Source organism: Arachis stenosperma, chromosome 3, assembly GCF_014773155.1.
Source record: "Arachis stenosperma cultivar V10309 chromosome 3, arast.V10309.gnm1.PFL2, whole genome shotgun sequence".
NCBI lineage: Eukaryota > Viridiplantae > Streptophyta > Magnoliopsida > Fabales > Fabaceae > Arachis > Arachis stenosperma.
This window is the reverse complement of record NC_080379.1, coordinates 108,711,544-108,735,548: the sequence shown is the minus strand read 5'-3', so window position 1 is coordinate 108,735,548 and position 24,005 is coordinate 108,711,544. Positions and strand designations below refer to the sequence as shown.

Here is a 24,005-nt window from a genome sequence, read left to right as displayed (position 1 = left end):
AAATAACACATCTGCCACTGCAGGGATGTATGCCGACACACCTTCTGTATACAGGAAATAACCCCTCTACCACTACAGAAATGGAACAGATGGTCACGGTACTTCTGTAGCAGGAAATAACCCCTCTGCCTTACAGAATTAAAATATGGATCTGTACCGCAGGAAAGCGTTCTCAATGGTCGCACCATTATCTATCTGACTGCCTCAATGCAGCAGATCATCACATAATCATTCTCATTACCATCATTCATTATCATTCTCATTATTCATCATCGCTTTCACATTCTTATGCAATACCACTTCCTTTCTCAGTTCAATCATACTATAAAAACTTTACATCTTTCCATTTCCTTTCATAGTTGTAAATACGCAAGCGGGACAAGACCCACGCCCTTGCCAACAATCTCGTATACCAAATAATCTCTTCTTAAAAGAATCATTGAAGTTTCTATCATTAAATAAGCCTTAAATATTGATTTTTACTAAGTCCTTATACTTTCATAAAAATTCGGACATAATCTCCTTTAAAAATAGGACTTAGCCACCCTTACGGGTCCCAACCAAACAATTTACCAAACTCTTTTCAACCTTTCCAATATCAATTCAATTCAGAAACAAGCAAATTCCAACATTGAATCAGCCATATAACACTAAGGTTCATCTTTAATTTTATGAACTCATAACTCTCACTCAAGCATTCTCAACACCCTATCTTCTTTTCTGTTTTTAATATTGCAAATGAACTCGGAATTGCGCAAACTTTATGTCCAGGCGTTCGTCTTGAAATAAGCTTTCTAACAAACCAAAGATCATAATTTTCTGGTTTCTCTAGCCTTAGGAATAAAGGAAAAACCAAGACTGCTCTGCAGTGGGTAAAACCAGAAAAACAGCAGCAGCATGTGACATTCAAAATTCAATATAAAATCTAAGTTAAATCCAATGATTTGAAAATTAATACAGTTCAACTTCACTCATCCAAGTTTCTTTTCCAATTGCTTTCAGGTCAATATCATTTTTAATGAAGAAGTTATATAATCTAGAAGTTGACTAATTTTCTGCAGAATTCTGTTTTAAAAGTTAATAAACTTATCTTCTTCCAAGTCCCATAACTTACTCATTAAAACATGAATAGCCCTGAAATTTAAGTCACATATGCTAAACATACTTAGTTTTCACTCCCAATTGGTTGCATCTCAATATCATTCCAGATTCAAAAATTATAAAGCCTCAAAGTTACTGACTTAGAAAACAAAGCCTGACTTTTACTGCATAATACATCTTTCTTTGAAAATCCAAATCTTTAAAACCACAACTCTAACAATTCTAAATTTTTATAAAATTAAAGTGTTAAAACCAAAGTTTCATTTAAAATTGGTTCCATTTCAAAATGCAAACTCGAGAATTTCTAATAGAGGAAACAAGTTGCTGCTGTGTTAAACGCTCAACAGAAAAAACCAGATTTGACATCCATAATTCAAAAATTCACCATAAACCATAAACTTAGTGAAAAAGTCTCAAATTCAGCAGTCCAGTTCCCTATATTCCCAAGCTCAATCCGGACTTGGTCCCACGCAATTCCGATAATCGCAGAAATAGTTATAGTTTTTCAAAGTTTCCGGCTTCCTTTAAACATAATGCAGAAAATCAAGTTTTACATTTTAACTTTGAAAAGTCATAACTAGTTCTATAATTAATTCAAACTTCTCAAAATTGAGTCTCAAAAACAACTTTTATTATACTTTACTCAGCCTTTACTCTTATACTATTTCGATTATCGTTGAATAATTGATTCACTTCCAAAGTCACTTTTTAATTTCAAAAATCAGATTTTCAGCAATCTATTTAGTATTCAAAATCCAACCCTTTAAAACCCCTCAAAACCAATTCCAAACCAACCACCAACCAAGTTCATTAACATTACAATATACCAAATAACAACTCACTGGCAACAAATCCAACATAACCCATTAAAATTCAGGAATTCTCAACAATTAGTCATCAAACAATTCCCAGTCCACACAATCAATCAATATCATTAATCAACAATTCCAAATCACAATCCCAACCATTCCAATTACAATTTCAGCCACAATTCAATATTCACATAGTCAATCAATTACTCACAGGTATTAAATCTATTTGCAGTTATTCAATAAACCTTGTAGGCATCCTTAAATTGAAATCGTTTTAAACCCCCTACCTCGATGTCGCAATTGCAGAATTTAACGCAATAGTTCCTTTTATTCCTAATTTGTGGCAGCAACCGCAACAGTGACGCCGATGACCCTCTGCAGCAGCGATGTCATCAACAATCGTGAAAACAGTGGCTAGATGGAAACAAAAACATTTTTTGGGGATTTTTCCTATAACAATGAAGCGGCAAGCAGAGATAACAATAATCAAAATAGGTTGTGAGTGATACAGATTCAGATACAAGGATGAAGGAGGCTATGGTGACCAAGCAATACCAGGGCAGGGCTGAAATAGTTCATAGCAGCAACGATTCTTCCGGAAAATCGATCGTCACAGTCCACAGCTGCAGTAGCTTAATCAGTAAGTAAAGAAAACAAGGAAACGAAGCCATAGCAGTAGAATTACGGTGATTACAACAACAGGGAAGATAGCTTCCTCCTCTACCTCAGCTCGTGATTCCGGCGGCGGCGGCGGCGGAGCATCCTTCAACGACGCTGGCTAAGTGAACACCCACCACCACACGTTCTTCTCCTCCTCCGGTTGTTCACGATTCTCCCCCTCCTTAACCTAATCGACAGTGCAGCTTCGGAGATAATAGTGGCGGTCTCCATGGTGACGGTTGCTGCGAGCTCGACGGCAGCTGAACCAGCAGCAGAGGCAACGTATGGCAGTGACAACGATGAGTGAGTGAACGTCTCCTTCGATCTCTCTCTCTCTTCGCGGTTTTGCTTCTCTTCTTCTCTGGCTCTGGCGACAGCAACGGCAACCGGCACAAGGAGCGGCACAGCGCGGCGATCCTCCTTCCTCTCTTCTTACTCTGTTCCGTCACTCTCTCTCCCTGTTCTCCGTTTCTCCCCTCGAGCTCCCCCTGTTCCCTTTCTTTCCTTTCTGTGTTTGTGTTTATTTGTGAAATTAGGGTATCAATTAGGAATTTAGTGAAATTAGGATTTTATAAAGAAATAAGGATAGATATGAATAGATATTTTGATAAAATTGAAGAGTAGAGTAATTTTAAAATTAAATATACTCTATTAAAAATATATAAGAACATTATTTATCAACATATCAATGCGCTCAAACAATTATTTTTAATTTAAATTATAGAATAAGCATACTAATTACATTTTATAAAATATAGTTTAAACTCAATACTAATTATTCAAATTAAATGATATAATTCTTTATTATTTTTCTTTCACCGAAACTTTAATTTCAATTTACAAGATATCTAATTATAACAAAATTATTTAAATTAGATTATATAATACTTCCATTATAATCTTAATTTCAGATTATATGAAATAACAATGATAAAATTACACAAGAATATTAATTAAAATAACTCCAAATATTAATAAATCTAATTTAATTACTCTTAATTGATTAATTTATAAAATAAGAGTTCAAATTAATAAAATAAGTTATAACTTTTTCATAATAAAAGTTACTTAAATTAGATTGTACAATTCTTTCTTATTTTTCAATTTACTAAAATTATACAAAATATTCCAATATAATAAGATTACGTAAGAATATTAATTGATTCAAAATAAAACTATCTCTGAATCTATTTAATTAATTCTAATAGAATAATTTCTAAAATTATAAAGTTTAAACTTAATAAAATAAAATCACAATTTATTTATAATTAGATTTTAAAAAATGCGGGATGTTACACTTTTGTTCATCCTTCCATGAGAAATTTGGATGATTTCTCCATGAAGAATTATAGGTGTTTCCATAAGGTTCACCCATGTAATTTACCTCTGCCATTGCAGGGTTTTCAGGATCATAAGCTTCTTCTTCAGAAGATGCCTCTTTAGTACTGTTGGATGCATTTTGCCATCCATTCAGACTTTGAGAAATCATGTTGACTTGCTGAGTCAACATTTTGTTCTGAGCCAATATAGCATTCTGAGCATCAATTTCAAGAACTCCCTTCCTTTGAGGCGTCCCATTATTCACGGAATTCCTCTCAGAAGTGTACATGAACTGGTTATTTGCAACCATGTCAATAAGTTCTTAAGCTTCTGCAGGCGTTTTCTTTAGGTAAATGGATCCACCTGCAGAATGGTCCAGTGACATCTTAGAGAACTCAGATAGACCATAATAGAATATATCTATCATGGTCCATTCTGAAAACATGTCAGAAGGACATCTTTTGGTCATCTGTTTATATCTTTCCCAAGCTTCATAGAGGGATTCACCATCTTTTTGTTTGAAGGTCTGAACATCCACTCTAAGCTTGCTCAGCTTTTGAGGAGGAAAGAACTTAGCCAAGAAGGTCGTGACCAGCTTATCCCAGGAGTCCAGACTATCTTTAGGTTGAGAGTCCAACCATGTTCTAACTCTGTCTCTTATAGCAAAAGGGAAAAGCATGAGCCTGTAGACCTCAGGATCTACTCCATTAGTCTTAACAATCGCACAGATCTGCAAGAACTCAATCAAGAACTGGTAGGTATCTTCTGATGGAAGTCCATGAAACTTGCAGTTCTGTTGTATTAGAGCAACTAATTGAGGTTTCAGCTCAAAATTGTTTGCTCCAATGGCAGGAATTGGGATGCTTCTTCCATCAAACTTGGACGTAAGTGCAGTATAATCACCAAGTATCCTTCTTGCATTATTGTTGTTGGGTTCGGCTGCCATTTCCTTTTCTTGTTCGAAAATTTTAGCAAGGTTGTCTCTGAATTATTGTAATTTATCTTCTCTTAGTTTCCTCTCCAGAGTCCTTTCAGGTTCTGGATCAGCTTCAACAAGAATGCCTTTTTCCTTGTTCCTGCTCATATGAAAGAGAAGAGAACAGAAAAAGAAGAGGAATCCTCTATGTCATAGTATAGAGATTCCTTTATGTTAGTAGAAGAAGAAGGGAATAAAGAAAGGAGAATCCAAACACAAGGGTGAGGATAGGGGCAGAGATTTGAGATGAAGAGAATTGTTAGTAAATGAATAAATAAATAGAATAAGATGAGAGACAGAAGTTTTCGAAAACAATTTTGAAAAGGAGTTAATGATTTTCGAAAATTAAGATAAGAAATAAAATTAAAATTAAAATTTAAAACAATTAATTAATTAAAAATATTTTTTGAAAAAGAAGGAGGTCTTTTCGAAAATTAGAGAGAGAAAAGTTGTTAGGTGGTTTTGAAAAAGATAAGAAATAAACAAAAAGTAAAATAGTTAGTTGAAAAAAGATTTGAAAATCAAATTTGAAAAGATAAGAAGATAAGAAGATATTTTGAAATCAAATTTTTGAAAAAGATAAATTTTTGAAAAAGATATGATAAAAAGATATGATTAAAAAGATATGGTTGGAAAAGATTTAAATTTTAAAATTAAAATTAATTACTTGACTAACAAGAAACTAAAAGATATGATTCTAGAATTTAAAGATTGAACCTTTCTTATCAAGAAAGCAACAAACTTCAAATTTTTGAATCAATCACATTAATTGTTAGTAAAGTTTTCAAAATTTTGAAATAAAGATAAGAAAAAGATTTTAAAAATTTTAAAAAAATTTCGAAAATAATAAAAAAAATGAAAAAGATTTGATTTTTTTGAAAAAGATTTTGGAAAGATAAGATTTTTAAAATTGAAATTTTAACTTGACTAACAAGAAACAAGTTATTTTTTAAAATTTTTGACTAAATCAACCCAAAATTTCGAAATTTATGAGAAAAATAAGAAAAAGATATTTTTTTATGTTTGAATTTTTAATGATGAGAGTGAAACACACAAATATGATCCAAAACATGAAAATTTTGGATCAAAACCAATGATGCATGCAAGAATACTATGAATGTCAAGATGAACACCAAGAACACTTTGAAGATCATGATGAACATCAAGAACATGATTTTGAAAAATTTTTTATGCAAAGAAAACATGCAAGACACCAAACTTAGAAATCTTTAATGCTTAGACACTATGAATGCGAAAATGCACATGAAAAACATCATACAACACAAAATAAGAAAATTTAAAGATCAAACAAGAAGACTTACCAAGAACAACTTGAAGATCATGAAGAACACTATGAATGCATAAATTTTCGAAAAATACAAGAACAAGATGAATGTGCAATTGACACCAAACTTAAAAATTGACTCAAGACTCAAACAACAAACACAATTTTTTTATTTTATTATTTTTTTGGATTTTATTTTATATTTTTCGAAAAACATATAGGAAAAGGAAAATAAGAAATTCAAAAATTTTAAGAAGAATTCCAGGAATCTTTCAATGTTAGCCTAAAGCTCCAATCCAAGGGTTGGACATGGCTTAATAGCCAGCCATCTTTAGGATATAAATCAGTCATACAACATCTGATATTTCAATTAACTTACCTCTATGTTGATGATTGGAAGCCTCAATCCAAAAGAATTTGGATATGGCTTTACAGCCAGGCAGGCTTTAACATGCTTCATGAAACACTATAATTCATTCTTAAAAATTTAGAATAATTTTTGAAAACAGATGAGAAATATTTTTTTTGAAAATAAAACGAAAAAAAAAATTACTGAATCTGAGCAATAAGATGAACCGTTAGTTGTCCAAACTCGAACAATTCCGGGCAACGGCACCAAAAACTTGGTGGACAAAATTGTGATTCATACTTAAATTATTGTTCGAAATTGATTCCCAGGTAATGGCCCCAAAAACTTGGTGCTCAATACCATGGTCTAAACATAATTTCACAACTTCGCTCAACTAACCAGCAAGTGTACTGGGTCGTCCAAGTAATAAACCTTACGTGAGTAAGGGTCGATCCCACAGAGATTGTTGGTATGAAGCAAGCTATGGTCATCTTGTAAATCTCAGTCAGGCGGATAATAAATGGTGATAGAGTTTTCAAATAATAATAATAAATAAACTGAACGTAAAGATAGAAATACTTATGTAGATCAGCGATGGAAATTTCAGATAGGCGTTTGAAGATGCTATGCTCCTTCTGAATCTCTGCTTTCCTACTACCTTCATCCAATTCTTCTTACTCCTTTCCATGGCAAGCTGTATGTAGGGCATCACCGTTGTCAATGGCTACATCCTATCCTCTCAGTGAAAAAGGTCCAAATGCTCTGTCACGGCACGGCTAATCATCTGTCGGTTCTCGATCATGTTGGAATAGAATCCCTTGATTCTTTTGCATTTGTCATCACGCCCAACAATCGCGAGTTTGAAGCTCGTTACAGTCATTCAATCCCGGAATCCTACTCAGAATACCACAGACAAGGTTTAGACTTTCCAGATTCTCATGAATGCCGCCATCAATTCTAGCTTATACCATGAAGACTCTGATCTCACGGAATGGAAGGCTCAGTTGTCAGGCGAGGGCAACCATGCGTCGTGCATCAGGAATCCAAGAGATACACACTCTAGCTTTCGCTTGTAGAACGGAAGTGGTTGTCAGTCACGCGTTCATAGGGACGAATGATGATGAGTGTCACGGATCATCACATCCATCAGGTTGAAGTACGAGTAGTATCTTAGAACAGAAATACGATTGAATTTGAATAAAAGATAGTAGTAATTGCATTAAAACTCGGGGTACACCGGAGCTCCACACCCTTAATCTATGGTGTGTAGAAACTCCACTGTTGAAAATACATAAGTGATGAAGGTTCAGGCATGGCCGAATGGCCAGCCCCCAAAACATGATCACAGGATCAAAAATACAATCCCAGATCCAGGATCAGTCAAAAAAGACGTCTAATACAATAGTAAAATGTCCTATTTATACTAGACTAGCTACCAGGGTTTACAAAAGTAAGTAATTGATGCAGAAATCCACTTTTGGGGCCCACTTGGTGTGCGCTTGGGTTGAGCTTGAGCTTTACACGTGCAGAGGCTTCTTTTGGAGTTGAACACCAAGTTGTAATGTGTTTTTGGCGTTCAACTCTGGTTCGTGACGTGTTTCCGGCGTTTGACTCCAGAATGCAGCATGGAACTGGCGTTGAGCTAGTTTACATCATTTAATCACGAATAAAATATGGACTATTATATATTGCTGGAAAGCTCTAGATGTCTACTTTCCAACGCCGTTGAGAGCGCGCCATTTGGAGTTCTGTAGCTCCAGAAAATCTATTTCGAGTGCACGGAGGTCAGAATCCAATAGCATCAGCAGTCCTTTGTCAGCCTTTTATCAGAGTTTTGCTCAGGTCCCTCAATTTCAGCCATAAAATACCTGAAATCACAGAAAAATATGCAAAGTCATAGTAAAGTCCAAAAATGTGAATTTAGCATAAAAGCTAATGAAAAAATCCCTAAAAGTAGCTAGATTATACTAAAAACTATCTAAAAATAATGCCAAAAAGCGTATAAATTATCCGCTCATCACATGTCCTAGAAAACTTCTAATTGCTTTGACATTGCAAGGTGGGGGTAACTTTTCAATCACCTCCACTTTTTTCTTGTCCACTTCTATACCGCTTTTTGAGATTTTATGACCAAGGACCACCCTCTCTGTAACCATGAAATGACATTTTTTCCAATTTAAAACAAGGTTGGTCTCTTAGCATCTCTTTAGCACCAAGGCCAAGTGATGTAGGCAATCAGAATATGAGTTACCAAATACAGAGAAGTCATCCATAAACACCTCAATCAATCTTTCAATCATATCTAAAAATATGGAGAGCATGCACCTTTGGAATGTTGCAGGTGCATTGCACAATCCAAAGGGCATTCTCCTATAAGCAAAGACACCATATGGACAAGTAAAAGAAGTTTTCTCCTAGTCCATGGGGTCTACAACTATTTGGTTGTAACCTGAATAACCGTCAAGAAAGCAGTAGTATTCGTGTCTAGCCAGCCTCTCAAGCATCTGGTCCATGAATGGTGGGGGGAAGTGGTCCTTCCTGGTCGCTTCATTGAGCTTCCTATAGTCGATGCACATGCACCAACCAGTCACCGTTCTTGTTGGTATCAGCTCAGTCTTCTCATTTGGTACAACAATGACACCTGCTTTCTTTGGAACTACTTGTACAGGGCTCACCCAAGGGCTGTCTGAGATGGGGTAGATCACCCTAGCTTGCCACAACTTCAACACCTCCTTCCTAGGATAATTGAAGTGTTAGCCTCTTCTTCCATATCCAGCACAACAAAGTTAGCTGGGAAAATGAATTCTCCCACTTTCACCCACTACTCCATGTGAAAACTTGAATGTTCTGTCAGCTAGTTGGAGTGCCATTCTTGTTGGTTTGGCTTCCTCAATTCTCATCCTTCTCATCATGTTCAAGGACATGAGATTGATGCTAGCCCCCAAGTCGCATAAGGCCTTCTCAATATTGATATCCCCTATGATGCAGGGGATTTGGAAACTTCCTGGGTCTTTCATTTTCTGGGGGAGTTTCTTTTGTATGATGGCATTACACTCCTCAGTTAGGACTACAGTCTCCTTTTCTCCCCATTTTCTTTTTCTTGTCATGAGTTCCTTCAAGAACTTGGCGTAGAGGGGCATTTACTCTAGTGCTTTAGCAAATGGTATATTGATTTGGAGCTTTTTAAAGATTTCCAAGAATTTGGAAAACTGGCCATCCTTCCCATCCTTCTTTAGCCTTTGTAGGTATGGTGTCTTTGGCACATAAGGCTTCAAAACTGGCTTTGGTGAAGATGGGCCATGGGTCTTTTCCTTTTTCTTGTTTTCAGGCTTTTCTACAACATCTTCTTTATGGTTCTCCTGGCTTGGGGTTGCCTTTTCTACCACCATTCCACTCCTAAGTATAATGGCCTTGCATTCCCCGCTTGGGTTGGCCATGGTGTCACTGAAAAATGTGTGTGTAAGCATTGGAATTTTCTTGGATAAGATCCCCACTTGTGCTTCCAGCTTTGAGATTGCTGCACCTTTATTCTTCAGATTTGATCTGTATTCTTCTTGGTTGGCATCTTTTTTCTTTTCAGCCGGTGCTTATCTCTCCAAAAGAGTAGAAATAGCCCATGTGAGCTGTGATGATTGTTGTGCTATTACAGCCTCTACTCTCTCAAAGTTACTTCTGATCTCGCATGGTTGTGAGGTTGAGGTTAATGTGTCTTGATGGTGGTGTGTTTGCTGGGTGGAAGGGTATGATGTGTGAGGTGGATTGTGGTAGGGTCTGTTGTTGTTTGATTGATGGTTAAGGTTATGATTTTGGTAGTGATTGGCTTGGTATGGCTTGTTATGATCTTGGTTGTGACCTTGTTGGTTCCCCTACCCGAAATTTGGGTGGTTCTTCCATCCTGGATTGTATGTCTTGGAGTTAGGGTCATATGGTGGTCGAGAGGGGTTGTGTACATAGTTTGCTTGCTCACATTCGACTTCTGGTGCATCTCCTTCTTGGGATGGTGCTTGAGCTTGAACCACTGCAACTTGATTGTTCTCTATCTTCTTAGTCAAGGCAGCTAGTTGTGCTGCAATTGCGTTGTTTTATGCCAATAGGGCATCTACAGAGTTGAGTTCCAGCACCCCCTTCTTTTGGCCCCTTTCTGAAGTATAGAAGTAGTCATTCTCAGCTATAGTTTCAATGACATCTATGGCTTCCTCAATGGTGTTTTTCTTGTTGAGTGAACCCCCCTAAAGAGTGGTCCAAAGCCTTCTTTGATTCATAGGTTAATCCTTCATAGAAAATGTGGAGCTACACTCATTCATTAAACATATCTGGTGGGCATTTTCTTGTTAGATCCTTGAACCTCTCCCAGGCCTCATAAAGTGTTTCACCATCTAGCTGTCTAAAGGTTTGCACCTCAGCTCTTAACCTGTTGATCCTCTGTGGTGGGTAAAATCTTGCTAGAAATTTGTTCACAACATCTTCCCATGTGGTTAGGCTCTCCTTGGGAAATGCTTCTAACCACTTTGTTGCCTTATCTCTGAGTGAGAAAGGGAACAAGAGTAGCTTGTAGGTGTCAGGGTGTACCCCGTTGGACTTTACAGTATCACATATCCTCAAGAATGTGTTGAGATATTGATTTGGATCTTCTTGGGCACTTCCTCCATATGAACAATTATTCTGGACTAGTGTGATGAGTTGAGGTTTCAACTCAAAGTTGTTAGCATGAATTGTTGGCTTGAGGATGCTGCTGCCATAGTTTCCTGGATTTGGATTGATGTAGGAGCCTAAGACTCTCCTCTCTTGCCCAGCTTGATTTCCAGTACCTCTTCCAACATTGTCGTGCACTTTGCCTTCCATGGTGGTTGTTAGATCTTCTTCCACTAGTTCTTCTCCAACTATGCCCTGCCTCTAGCCTCCCTCCTCAATCTAAGAAAGGTTTTCCTAGGTTCACTATCAAAAGAGGATGAAGTTTCTCCTCTTCTGCCTCTCATACACTCAACACACAGCAAGTAAAGGATAAGTGAAAGAATCTCCTAAGTTAAGATTAGTGGTTAGCTTGGTTGATGCAATTAATCAAACATTTAGAAGAGTGACAATGAATAGCTAAAACAATCCCAAAAAAAAAGAGAAAGAAAAATAGATATTAGAAGGTAATTTAAAGATCACACAAAAAAGAAAAAAAGAAAAAGAAAACAACAAGGTAGATGAAAATGCTTAATCTAGCTCTCCAATTAATTTAATCATTGTCAAATTCAAACCAATCCCCGGCAATGGCGCCATAAAACTTGATGAGTTCGGATTCACTCCCTTCCCAATAAAATTGATGATTCCGCTCTTTGGCAAGCGCACCAAAATTATCTTCAAGTAATAACCCACAGTAGAGTGGGATCGTATCCATAGAGATTGATAGATTTGAACAATTTTAATTAATTGGTGAATTAGTCAAGCTTAAACAGAATAAGTTGTAAGTGCAGAATCATAAATGGAGGAAACATAAATGGCAAAGGAATAAAGGAAAGCAATAAAATACAGAAATAGAAATAGCAAGAATGTAAAAGGGAGTGGGAATTTGCAGAATGTAAATGAATGCTATAAAAGAATGCGGGAGATAAGAATGAGGGAATTTATTGAGATCAGGAGATATTGTCTCTTTGGATTAAATCCAGCTTATATCCTCTTCAATCATGCAACTCATTGACCCCTTGGCAATCATGATTGATTGAGCCCCAATCCCATGGTGACTCAATCTCTCAGATCTTGATCAATAGCCAATTCCTTGGTCTAATTTCTCATGAAGAGAGATATGCTTAGTCCCTGATTATACCACACATCCTTGTAGGTCCAGGTAGAGGGAGAATTATATGTCACCATATTCAAACACCAAAACCCAGATTCTACTCAAGTGTGAGAAGAGATTTCTAGCATGGTTTCATGTTTCCTTTTCCAAGGTACCCATGAAACCCATTTTGCATTCAATCTCTTTTCCAAGATAATTGAACACTAAGCATGAAAATCGAAATTCCTTCTAACAAATCAAAGAGAAGATGAAGAGAAGAAGAAATTCACTATCATTAATCCATCAAGTACAATAGAGCTCCTTCTCTTAATGAGAGGGAAATTAGCTACTCATAGCTCAGAAAGAAAGTACAAAAGATGGAAGAGATGAAGTGTAAAAAGTGAAAAAGTTAATTCAAAACTAAAACTCTACAATCCCCTTGAGATAGTGATCTACGTCTCCCTGTGTGTTTCCAATACTTCCAAGGGTATTTATACTACTCCTAGATCTAGAAATAAAGAAAATTACAAAAGTGAAAAGAAAATTACAATTTGGAGGAAAAAGAAACTCAACAAAGGTGATCTTCCAATTGGCATGTGACTGGCGCTCCCCTAGCGTGTCACGCTCTCTTCGTTTCAAGCTTGGCGTGCCAGGCCTCACCCTCCAAGTGGCACGCCTTCCTCTATCACATCCCTACTGTGCCATGCCTTCGAGCCAAAGTGGCACACCCAGGGCATTTTAAAGTCCTCAAGTAGCTTGCCGTGCCACGCCTTCGACACCAAGTGGCACGCCCAAGCCATTTTCCACATCCTCATGCTTCTGGAAACTTGTACCAGCGTGGCACGCCCAGGGTCTGGCATGCCACGCCTCTAAATGCTTCATCCTCTTGCTGGCGTGCCACGCCTCATCATCCAAGTGGCACGCCCAGTTAATTTAGCCCTTTATCTCCTCCTCTGAAAAATACTACCGGCGTGCCACGCCATGAGACAAGCGTGCCACGCCCTTCACTTGTCTTGGTTCCAAAGGTTGGCGTGCCACGCCTGGACGTTCAAGTGGCACGCCAAAGTGGGAAAATTGAGCTGGCGTGCCACACCTTCGTTACCAAGTGGCACGCCCAGCTTTGTTTGGCCTCCTTCAGTGCTGGCGTGCCACGCCTGATCATTCAAGTGGCACGCCTTAGTAAGACTTCTTGAGCTGGGGTGCCACGCCTTCGACACCAAGTGGCACGCCCAGCTTTTTACTTTGCCTTCTTGTTCATTGGCGTGCCACATCTGGTTGCTCACGTGGCATGCCCATACCTCATTAGCCTTCAACCCTTTCTCTGGATTCTTGTACCAGCGTGCCATGCCATGTTGCTTAAGTGGCATGCACATTCAATTGTGGGTCTCTTAGGCTTGGCATGCCATGCCTTGATCCTCAAGTGGCACGCCCAAGTGAATTCTGGAACTGGCGTGCCACGCCTTTGATACAAAGTGGCACGCCCTAGTGATGACTCTTTTAGGTAATTAGTTGGCGTGCCACGCCCAGCTTCTGGTGTGCCATGCCTTTTTGATGGTCTTCATTGTTGCTCTCTGGAATGTTGTACCAGCGTTCCACACCCAGCTTCTGGCATGCCACGCAAATACATTTTTCTGGCGTTTGTTCCAAGTTGCACGCCTGCTTCACACGCCTACTTGTTTAGTTGTTTCCTTCCTGTTCCGAGGGTTACCTGAAACTGTAGGTCGATCTCGGATTAGATCTTCTGTACTGGTTGGAATGGTTTGTGTCCGTCTTGTTGGACTTGGTGGTGATGCTAATTCCTTCGTTCCCGGAGGGTGGGGGGTACCTGCAAGGGACTCCGATGCTTAAATTAGCAAGGGTATTAAGCAGGTTTTGAGTAGAATCAGAGTATGAGTTATACCTGGGTGCTTCCAGTGTATTTATAATGGCATAGAGTGACCTTCTTAGATAAGATAAGTTAGTTATCTTATCTTATCTTTAATTGAGGTCATCTTATCTTTAAGGGAACCGCCTTTTTCTCCGTAGGCTTGGGCTTCCTTAGGATTTGGGGTGTGTTCCTCCGTTTGGGCCCTCTATTGAGCCTTCCTGTGATTTGGCCGACCTCTTTGAGAAGAGGTCGGGTCCTCCTGACCTTAAAGAGGTTGGTCGCTTTGTCTGTAGAACATCCCGGGTCGGAGAGCTCGACCCAGGATATGAAGAGTGCCCCTGCTCGAGCTCGGTCTTTATTCTGGAGGCCGAGTCTTGGTTTTAGGACTTTCGAGCCTTCTCGGGTAAAGTCGAACTCGAGCACTTTGTCGCTTTATCTTCTGTAGAGCTCTTTCTTGAATGCGGAACTTTTCTGTTCCGTTTCTTCTAAAAGCGCGCGCTTTTGCCTTTAGCGTTTTTTCTTTTTTTCTTGGGAATGCCCGAGGGTTTTTAATGCCCCTATTAATTTGTTTTTGTTCCATTTCTCTTGGTTTTCTTTATTCAAATTTTGTATCCAAGAGATGGTTTTCCTTTCCCTGTAACTTCCCTTTTTTTTCGCCGTTTCCTGTCCTGCTCCTCTCGTTTCTTTGTGACGCTTTGGCCTTCGCATGGTGCTTTTCGCTTTGTGGTCGATTCTCTACTACTCCTTTTTCAAAGTTTTCTTCCTTCTTTCAGGTTGGTTTTGCTTTCCTCTTCACCTTTTTATTTATGCTACTTTTGTTTTTGATCCTTTTTTATGACGCCTTGATTTTGTATGCTTGGAAAGCTTTAACCTTTTCATACTACCATGCTTGACTGTCACTACGATGTATGTTTTCTGATTTTCTTTTCGTCTTCCTGTGTGCTTTCGGCTTGATTTACTGGTAGTTTAGTGCCTCTAGGGTTTTGCATGTTGCTGCGTTTCAAAAAAAGGTTGCTCCTTTGGTGGCTTTGTTCTGTCGGTATTTTTTTTTCTACGGAATGGAGACGATGGTTTCCTGGTGATTTCTGGTTTAAGAGAAAAAAAGGGGTCATTGCTGGGGTGTGAACTTGTAGGTCCCTTTGGGCTCTTGTTCTGTGGTTGCCTCCAAAGGATGCCCCTGGATCTTTTGTGTAGGTCCTGGGGTCTCCTTTTGTTCCTCATACTGTGCTGGGTTGTGTGGTCAAGTTGTTTTGTTGTTTGTCTGAGATGTTTTTTAGTAATCCAATATTCTTTTCTTATTGTAGGACTAGTTGGCCTCTGATGAGCGGATAATTTGTATACTTTTTGGCATTGTTTTTAGTATGTTTTTGATATGATATAGTTAGTTTTTAGTATATTTTTATTAGTTTTTAGTTAAAATTCACTTTTCTGGACTTTACTATGAGTTTGTGTGTTTTTCTGTGATTTCAGGTATTTTCTGGCTGAAATTGAGGGACCTGAGCAAAAATCTGATCCAGAGACTCAAAAGGACTGCAGATGCTGTTGGATTCTGACCTCCCTGCACTCGAAGTGGATTTTCTGGAGCTACAGAAGCCCAATTGGCGCGCTCTTAACGGCGTTGGAAAGTAGACATCCTGGGCTTTCCAGCAATATATAATAGTCCATACTTTGCCCAAGATTTGATGGCCCAAACAGGCGTTCAAAATCACCTCAAGAAATCCTAGCGTTAAACGCTGGAACTGGCACCTAAATGGGAGTTAAACGCCCAAACTGGCACCAAAGCTGGCGTTTAACTCCAAGAAGAGTCTCTACACGAAATTGCTTCATTGCTCAGCCCAAGCACACACCAAGTGGGCCCGGAAGAGGATTTTTATGTCATTTACTCATTTCTGTACACCCTAGGCTACTAGTTTCTTATAAGTAGGACCTTTTACTATTGTATAGAAATCTTTTGATCACTTAGAAATCTTTTGATCACTTTTAGATCTCTAGATCATCTTTGAACATTTTAGTTCTTAGATCATTGGGAGGCTGGCCATTCGGCCATGCCTAGACCTTATGCTTATGTATTTTCAACGGTGGAGTTTCTACACACCATAGATTAAGGTGTGGAGCTCTGCTGTACCTCGAGTATTAATGCAATTACTATTGTTCTTCCATTCAATTCCGCTTGTTCTTTGTCCAAGATATCACTTGTTCTTCAACATGATGAAGGTGATGATTGACGCCCATCACCATTCTCACCCATGAACAAGGTGACTGACAACCATTCTTGTTCTACAAGCATCTGAGGCTTGGTGAATATCTCTTGGATTCCTGATTGCACGATGCATGGTTGATCGCCTGACAACCAAGTGCTCGCCTGACAAACGAGCCAGCCATTCCGTGAGATCAGAGTCTTCGTGGTATAGGCAAGAACTGATGGCAGCATTCAAGAGAATCCGGAAGGTCTAACCTTGTCTGTGGTATTCTGAGTAGGATTCAATGACTGAATGACTGTGACGTGCTTCAAACCTGTAACCTACTGGGCGTTAGTGACAGACGCAAAAGAGTTATTCTATTCCGGTAGGGGAGGGAACCGAACCGGTGATTGGCCGTACTGTGACAGAGTATTGAGCATTAGCTTTCACTGCGAGGATGGGAGGTAGCTGCTGACAACAGTGAGACCCTATACGAGCTTGCCATGGAAAGGAGTAAGAAGGGTTGGATGAAGACAGTAGGAAAGCAGAGAGACGGAAGGGAAGGCATCTTCATGCGCTTATCTGAAGTTCCTACCAATGAGTACATAAGTATCACTATCTTTATCTTTTATGTTATTTTCGTTCATCACCATATATATCTGAGTCTGCCTGACTAAGATTTACAAGATGACCATAGCTTGCTTCAATACTAACAATCTCCGTGGGATCGACCCTTACTCACGTAAGGTTTATTACTTGGACGACCCAGTGCACTTGCTGGTTAGTTGTGCGAAGTTGTGTAATGCCATGGTATTGGGCGCACCAAGTTTTTGGAGCCATTACCAGGGATTATGAGAGTTGTGAAAAAGTATAGTTCACAATTTCGCGCACCAGCCTCATGGCTTCTCACAAAAATATTGTTGAGATGTCTTCCCAAGTCCCTGAGGGCATGGCTGATTGGGTGGATTCTATGGTTCTTCTGTGTATTTCTGTGGTGGACTCTGAGTTTTGTATAGAGCTGCGAAAACATCATAGAGTTTGTGGTAGCAGTGCCCAGGAGAGGGATTATGAGCTTATAGCGCTTGGTTCTGACAAAAGAGTTTGTTTTCCCACCTCAGTTGAGGGGGAGCGTCCCTTCTTCTATGCTTATGAATATTTCTTTAGTCAGTTGAACATTACTTTACCTTTTTTTGCCTTTGAAACCGACTTGTTGTGGTCGTGTAACATTGTTCCATCCCAGCTTCATCCCAATTCATGGGGTTTTATAAAAATTTTTCAATTACTGTGTCAAGAGTTAGGCATCAAGCATTCTCTAACTCTTTTTCTTTACTTGTTTGTTTCGGCCAAACCTGGGGCTTCTTCAAAAAAGAAAGCTTCTTGGGTTTTCTTTTTCTTTAGATTTTCTCCAGACTCGTCCTCCTTCACCTCATGTTGATGCTTCTACCGGGAAGCCTTTAGACTCTCTTTGATTATCCTTGATAGATTTGTGTATAGCCCGGCCTGTGGGTTTTGAAATCTTTTTTGTAAATGGTATTTTGTTGACTATTGATAGTTGCTACCTTTAGCAACTTTATTTTGAAAAACAAAATAGTTTCTCTTGCTCTTGGGGTTGGCTTCAAGCGGCCTCTTGAATCTTTGTTTTATGGTAACTGCCTTGTTTTTCACGATATGCTTGTTTGCAGCTTTCTTTAGCATTTATCTGGAATCTTTCAGAGTTGTTTTTTATTCATCCTCTTTTGATTGCTTTTGGCGAGGTTGAGGTCTATCGGGTCGAGCAATCTCCCCTCTGTTGACTGATTTTCTCCGTTGATCTTTGAGTTATTTCTAGCAACCCCTTGGGATTACTTTTTATAACTTTTTGTAGCTTTATTCTGACTTTTTCACGTTGGTCCCTGTTCTGTTACTAGCTAATCATTTTTTCTTGGATCTTGTTCAGATCGCTTTTGTAACTTTATCTTTTCCGGGCCGACTTCGTCATGTTGGGCTTTGTCGAGTTACTTGATAATCCTCTTTCTTGGACCTTGTTCAGGTCTCTTTCAGGGATTTATCTTTTGTAGCTTTATCTTTCCGGGCTGACTTCGTCATGTCGGGCCCTGTTGGTGCACGAAATTAATATCTCAATAACAAAATCAAGATTTCTTATGATTTCGCACAACTAACCAGCAAGTGCACTGGGTCGTCCAAGTAATACCTTACGTGAGTAAGGGTCGATCCCACAGAGATTATTGGTTTGAAGCAAGCTATGTTTATTTTATTATTCTTAGTCAGGATATCAATCAAAATTATCAATGGGAATTATTAGATTAGAAAAATAAAAGAGAATAAAATCGTTACTTGTTGTGCAGTAATGGGGAATATGTTGGAGTTTTGGAGATGCTTTGTCCTCTGAATTTCTGCAATGTATTATTCAACTCAATTGTTTGTAAAGCCCGTCTACGGCAAGCTGTATGTAGGGTGTCACCATTGTCAGTGGCTACCTCCCATCCTCTCAGTGAAAACGGTCCAGATGCTCTGTCACAGCACGGCTAATCAGCTGTTGGTTCTCGATCATGTTGGAATTGGATCCATTGATCCTTTTGCGTTTGTCATCACGCCCAGCAATCGCGAGTTTGAAGCTCGTCACAGCCATTCAATCCTTGAATCCTACTCAGAATATCACAGACAAGGTTTAGACTTTCCGGATCCTCAAGAGTGGCCGCCATCAATTCTAGCTTATAACACGAAGATTCTGATTAAGGAATCTAAGAGAAGCTCATTCAGTCTGATGTAGAACGGATGTGTTTGTCAGGCACACGTTCATGAGTTGAGGAAGGTGATGAATGCCATGGATCATCACCTTCTCCATAATTAAGTGCGAATGAACATCTTAGATAGGAACATACAAACGTTTGAGTGGAGAAATAGAAACAATTGCATTAATTCATCGAGACGCTGCAGAGCTCCTCACCCCCAACAATGGAGTTTAGAGACTCATGTCGTCAAAGTGTAAAAGTTCAGATCTGAAAATGTCATGAGGTACAAAATAAGTCTCTAAAAGTTGTTTAAATAGTAAACTAGTAACCTAGGTTTACAGAAAATGAGTAAACTATGATAGATGATGCAGAAATCCACTTCTGGGGCCCACTTGGTGTGTGCTGGGGCTGAGACTTAAGCTTCTCACGTGCCTGGGGCTGTTTTGGGCGTTCAACGCCAGGTTGTAACATGTTTCTGGCGTTGAACTCCAACTTGTAACCTGTTTCTGGCGCTGGACGCCAGACAGCAGCATGATACTGGCGTTGAACGCCAGTTTAAGTCGTCTATCTTCGCGCAAAGTATGGACTATTATATATTGCTGGAAAGCCCTGGATGTCTTCTTTCCAACGCCGTTGAGAGCGCGTCAATTGGACTCCTGTAGCTCCAGAAAATTTATTTCGAGTGCAGGGAGGTCAGGATCCAATAGCATCGGCAGTCCTTTTTCAGCCTAACTCAGATTTTTGCTCAGCTCCCTCAATTTCAGCCAGAAAATACCTGAAATCACAGAAAAACACACAAACTCATAGTAAAGTCCAGAAATATGATTTTTGCCTAAAAACTAATAATATTCTACTAAAAACCAATTAAAACATACTAAAATCTACATTAAATTACCCCCAAAAAGCGTATAAAATATCCGCTCATCACAACACCAAACTTAAACTGTTGCTTGTCCTCAAGCAACTAGATAAATAAAATAGGATGAAAAGAAATTAAGAAGTAATAATATCTAAGAGTTTTAAATAGTGCTCAGATTCTTATTAGATGAGCGGGGCTTGTAGCTTTTTGTTTCTGAACAGTTTTGGCATCTCCCTTTATCCTTTGAAATTCAGAATGATTGGCATCCATAGGAACTCAGAATTCAGATAGTATTATTAATTCTCCTAGTGTAGTGTGTTGATTCTTGAACACAGTTACTTTATGAGTCTTGGCCGTGGCCCTAAGCACTTTGTTTTCCAGTATTACCACCGGATACATAAATGCCACAGACACATGACTGGGTGAACCTTTTCAGATTGTGACTCAGCTTTGCTAGAGTCCCCAGTTAGAGGTGTCTAGAGCTCTTAAGCACACTCATTTGCTTTGGATCACGACTTTAACTACTCAGTCTCAAGCTTTTCACTTGGACCTGCATGCCACAAGCACATGGTTAGGGACAGCTTGATTTAGCCGCTTAGGCCTGGAACTACTTCCTTGGGCCCTCCTATCCACTGATGCTCAAAGCCTTGGATCCTTTTCTTAATCCAATGACTCCTTGTAAAAAATTTTTTTCACTGCTTTTTCTTGCTTCAAGAATCAAATTCATAATTTTTCAGATCATCAATAGTATTTTTTGTGTTCCTCATTCTTTCAGGAGCCAATATTCATAAAATTCAAGATAAAAATTATGCACTGTTCAAGCATTCATTCAGAGAACAAAAAGTATTGCCACCACATATAGCTAATTATAATTTTTATTATTAAGAACTCGAAAAATAAATTACTTCTTTATTCTAATTATCTACTATTTTATTGATGTCTGATGATGATGAGAAAAATAAATTATAACTTAATTGGGAATAAAACCAGAATAGATATACTAATTACTACTACTACTACTATATATATCTCCTAAGGTAAATTTCTATAATAACATTAACACAGAGTTAAAGCTAAATTTAGAACTCAACAACCTGTGTTCTGAGAAGTAGATGTTCCTCTGATCTGTGGGGTGCTTGGTCCTTCAAGGATTAATTTTTGGCGCTTCAGCTCCCTTAAATCACGCCCTTGCTCTTCTTGTTCCTTAAGCAGTTTGCAAAGCATGCTACTTTGATTGTTCTGTTCTTCCTTTATTTGGTTCATAGATTCTTGCAATTTGGAAATAGATGCCTCAAGATGTTCCCAATATTCGAATTGAGGAAGTTCTGGGAGGACTTCCTGTGCTCTCCTCTTGATTGGATCATCCTGCAGCTGTTGTCTATCCATTGATATTCTAGTGATTGGCCTCTCAACTGAGATATACTCTGTTATTCCCATCTTCACTCCGGCATCTTTGCAGAGCATAGAAATTAAGCTTGGATAGGCCAATCTGGCATCCTTGGAATTCCTGTTTGCTATTTTGTATAGTTCACACGAGATCAGTTGATGGACTTCTACTTCTTTTCCCAACATGATGCAGTGAATCATCACTGCTCTTTTAATAGTAACTTCAGAATGGTTGCTGGTGGGCAATATAGAACGCCCAATGAAATCCAGCCAGCCTCTGGCTACTGGTTTTAGATCTTCTCTTTTGAGTTGATTTGGGATGCCAGTCGTGCTGGTGGTCTACCTGGTTTCAGGGATGCATATATCCTCTAGAATCTTGTCCAAGCCTTTATTTACCCTCATCATTCTCCTATTAAAGGAGTCTGGGTCATCTTTCAGTTGAGGAAGCTTAAAGATCTCCCTGATTTTGTCAGGATGGGTATGAACAATCTTTCCTCTGACTAAGGTCCGATGGTCATAGAGGGCAGCTCCAATTATTCTTTGCCTATCTGTCTGCCTTAGATTAGCATAGAACTCCTGAACCATGTTCCTTCCCACTTTCGTTTCAGGATTAGCTAGGATTTCCCAGTTCCTGTTTCGAATTTGTTCTTGGATCTCCAGATATTCATCTTCTTTCAGATTGAACTTGACTTCCGGGATCACTGATCTTAGACTCATTATTTTGTAGTAATGGTCTGAATGTTATTTAGTTAAGAACTTCCCTTGATTCCAAAGTGCCTTTGGAGTATTCTCTTTCTTGCCTCTTGGGTTGGGTTGTTTTCCTTTAGGGGCCATGATCAAAGAGAGTATGTTTTTATGATCACGGATAAGCACACCAAACTTAGAGGTTTGCTTGTCCTCAAGCAAAAGAAGAGAGAGAAGAGGGATAGGAGGAGAGCAAGTGTGGAATGGTGGATGAGGAGAGGGGCGCCGAAAGTGAATATAAAGGGAGGGGGGTGGGTATTCGAAAATAAGAAAAAAGATATAAGATAAGAGATATGATTTATAAAAGATAAATATGATAAGAAAAGGATATAATTTAAAAAGATCTGAAATAAATCTGAATTTTTAATTTGAAAAAGATTTTAAAAGATAATTAAATTTTGAAAAACTTAAAAAAAAGAGTTGGATTGGATTGAAAATCATCTGTCTTTATGGATGAAGATGCATGTAAAATTTTTGAAAAAGAGATTTCAGAAATTAGGGATTTTAGAAATTAGGATTAAAATTTTTGGAATTGAAGGATGATATTTGAAAACATGTTTATGCAAGAAATCATGAATTAAAACATAAAAATTAGAAAATTTTTGAAGAAAAACGAATTTTACCTCCTCCCCACCATCCTGGCGTTAAACGCCCAACTGCTGCATCTTTTGGGCGTTTAACGCCCAATTGTTGCTTCTCCTGGGCGTTCAACACCCAGCTGTTGCTTCTTTCTGGCGTTGAACGCCAGGAAGTCCTTTGTCACTGGGCATTTTTCTGAACGCCCAGGACGCTATCAATCTAGCGTTAAACGCCCAGAAGGTGCTTCTTTCTGGCATTCAACGCCCAGAAGATGCTTCTTTCTGGCGTTTAACGCCCAAATGGCTACCCTTACTGGCGTTGAACACCCAGTGGGTGCTTCTTTTGGGCGTTCAACGCCCAAAACGTTCCTTACTGGCTTTTTCATGCCAGTGAGCTTCCAAATTTCCCTGTAACTCTGTGAATTCAATCAATTGCTATTTCACCTTTTGAAGATACTCTGACATATACCTGTAAAAATCAATTAATTAGCAAAAACAAATAAAATTAATTTTGTGAATGGCTGGGTTGCCTCCCAGCAAGCGCTTCTTTAATGTCGTTAGCTGGACTATTACTGAGCTTTTAATCAAGTCTCAGTTTTGAGCATTCTTGCTCAAAATTGCTTTTAAGATAATGTTTAACTCTCTGTCCATTAACAATGAACTTTTTGTTAGATTCATTATCCTGAAGCTCTACGTATCCATATGGTGATACACTTGTAATCACATATGGACCTCTCCACCGGGATTTTAATTTCCCGGGGAATAATTTGAGCCTAGAATTAAATAGCAGAACTTTCTGCCCCGGCTCAAAGACTCTGAATGACAATTTCTTATCATGCCATCTTTTCGCTTTCTCTTTGTAAATTTTTGCATTCTCGAAAGCATTGAGTCTAAATTCCTCTAGCTCATTTAACTAGAGCAATCGTTTTTCTCCAGCTAACTTGGCATCAAGGTTTAGGAATTTGGTTGCCCAATAGGCCTTGTGTTCCAGTTCCACTAGCAAGTGACATGCCTTTCCATACACAAGCTGGTATGGAGAGGTCCCTATAGGGGTCTTGAATGCTGTTCTGTATGCCCACAGAGCATCATCCAAGCTTCTTGCCCAATCCCTTCTACGGTTAATTACAGTCCGTTCCAGGATTCTTTTGAGTTCTCTATTTGAGACTTCAGCTTGCCCATTAGTCTGTGGGTGATATGGAGTAGCTACCCTGTGGCTAACTCCATAACGAACCAAAGCAGAGTAAAGCTGTTTATTGCAGAAATGAGTGCCCCCATCACTGATTAATACTCTAGGGGTACCAAATCTGCTGAAGATGTGTTTTTGGAGGAATTTTAACACTGTTTTAGTGTCATTAGTGGGTGTTGCAATAGCCTCCACCCATTTGGATACATAAT

General features: G+C 38.8%; 2 non-coding genes across 2 annotated transcripts; both read left to right on the top strand.

Annotated features, from left to right (window-relative positions):
• Positions 1-4,336: 4,336 nt before the first annotated feature.
• On the top strand, positions 4,337-4,440 carry LOC130972300 (small nucleolar RNA R71). The gene has a single exon (XR_009083488.1). It is a non-coding gene; the product is annotated as a small nucleolar RNA R71 (small nucleolar RNA).
• Positions 4,441-10,809: 6,369 nt separating this feature from the next.
• Positions 10,810-10,916, top strand: LOC130972336 (small nucleolar RNA R71). The gene has a single exon (XR_009083521.1). It is a non-coding gene; the product is annotated as a small nucleolar RNA R71 (small nucleolar RNA).
• Positions 10,917-24,005: the final 13,089 nt, after the last annotated feature.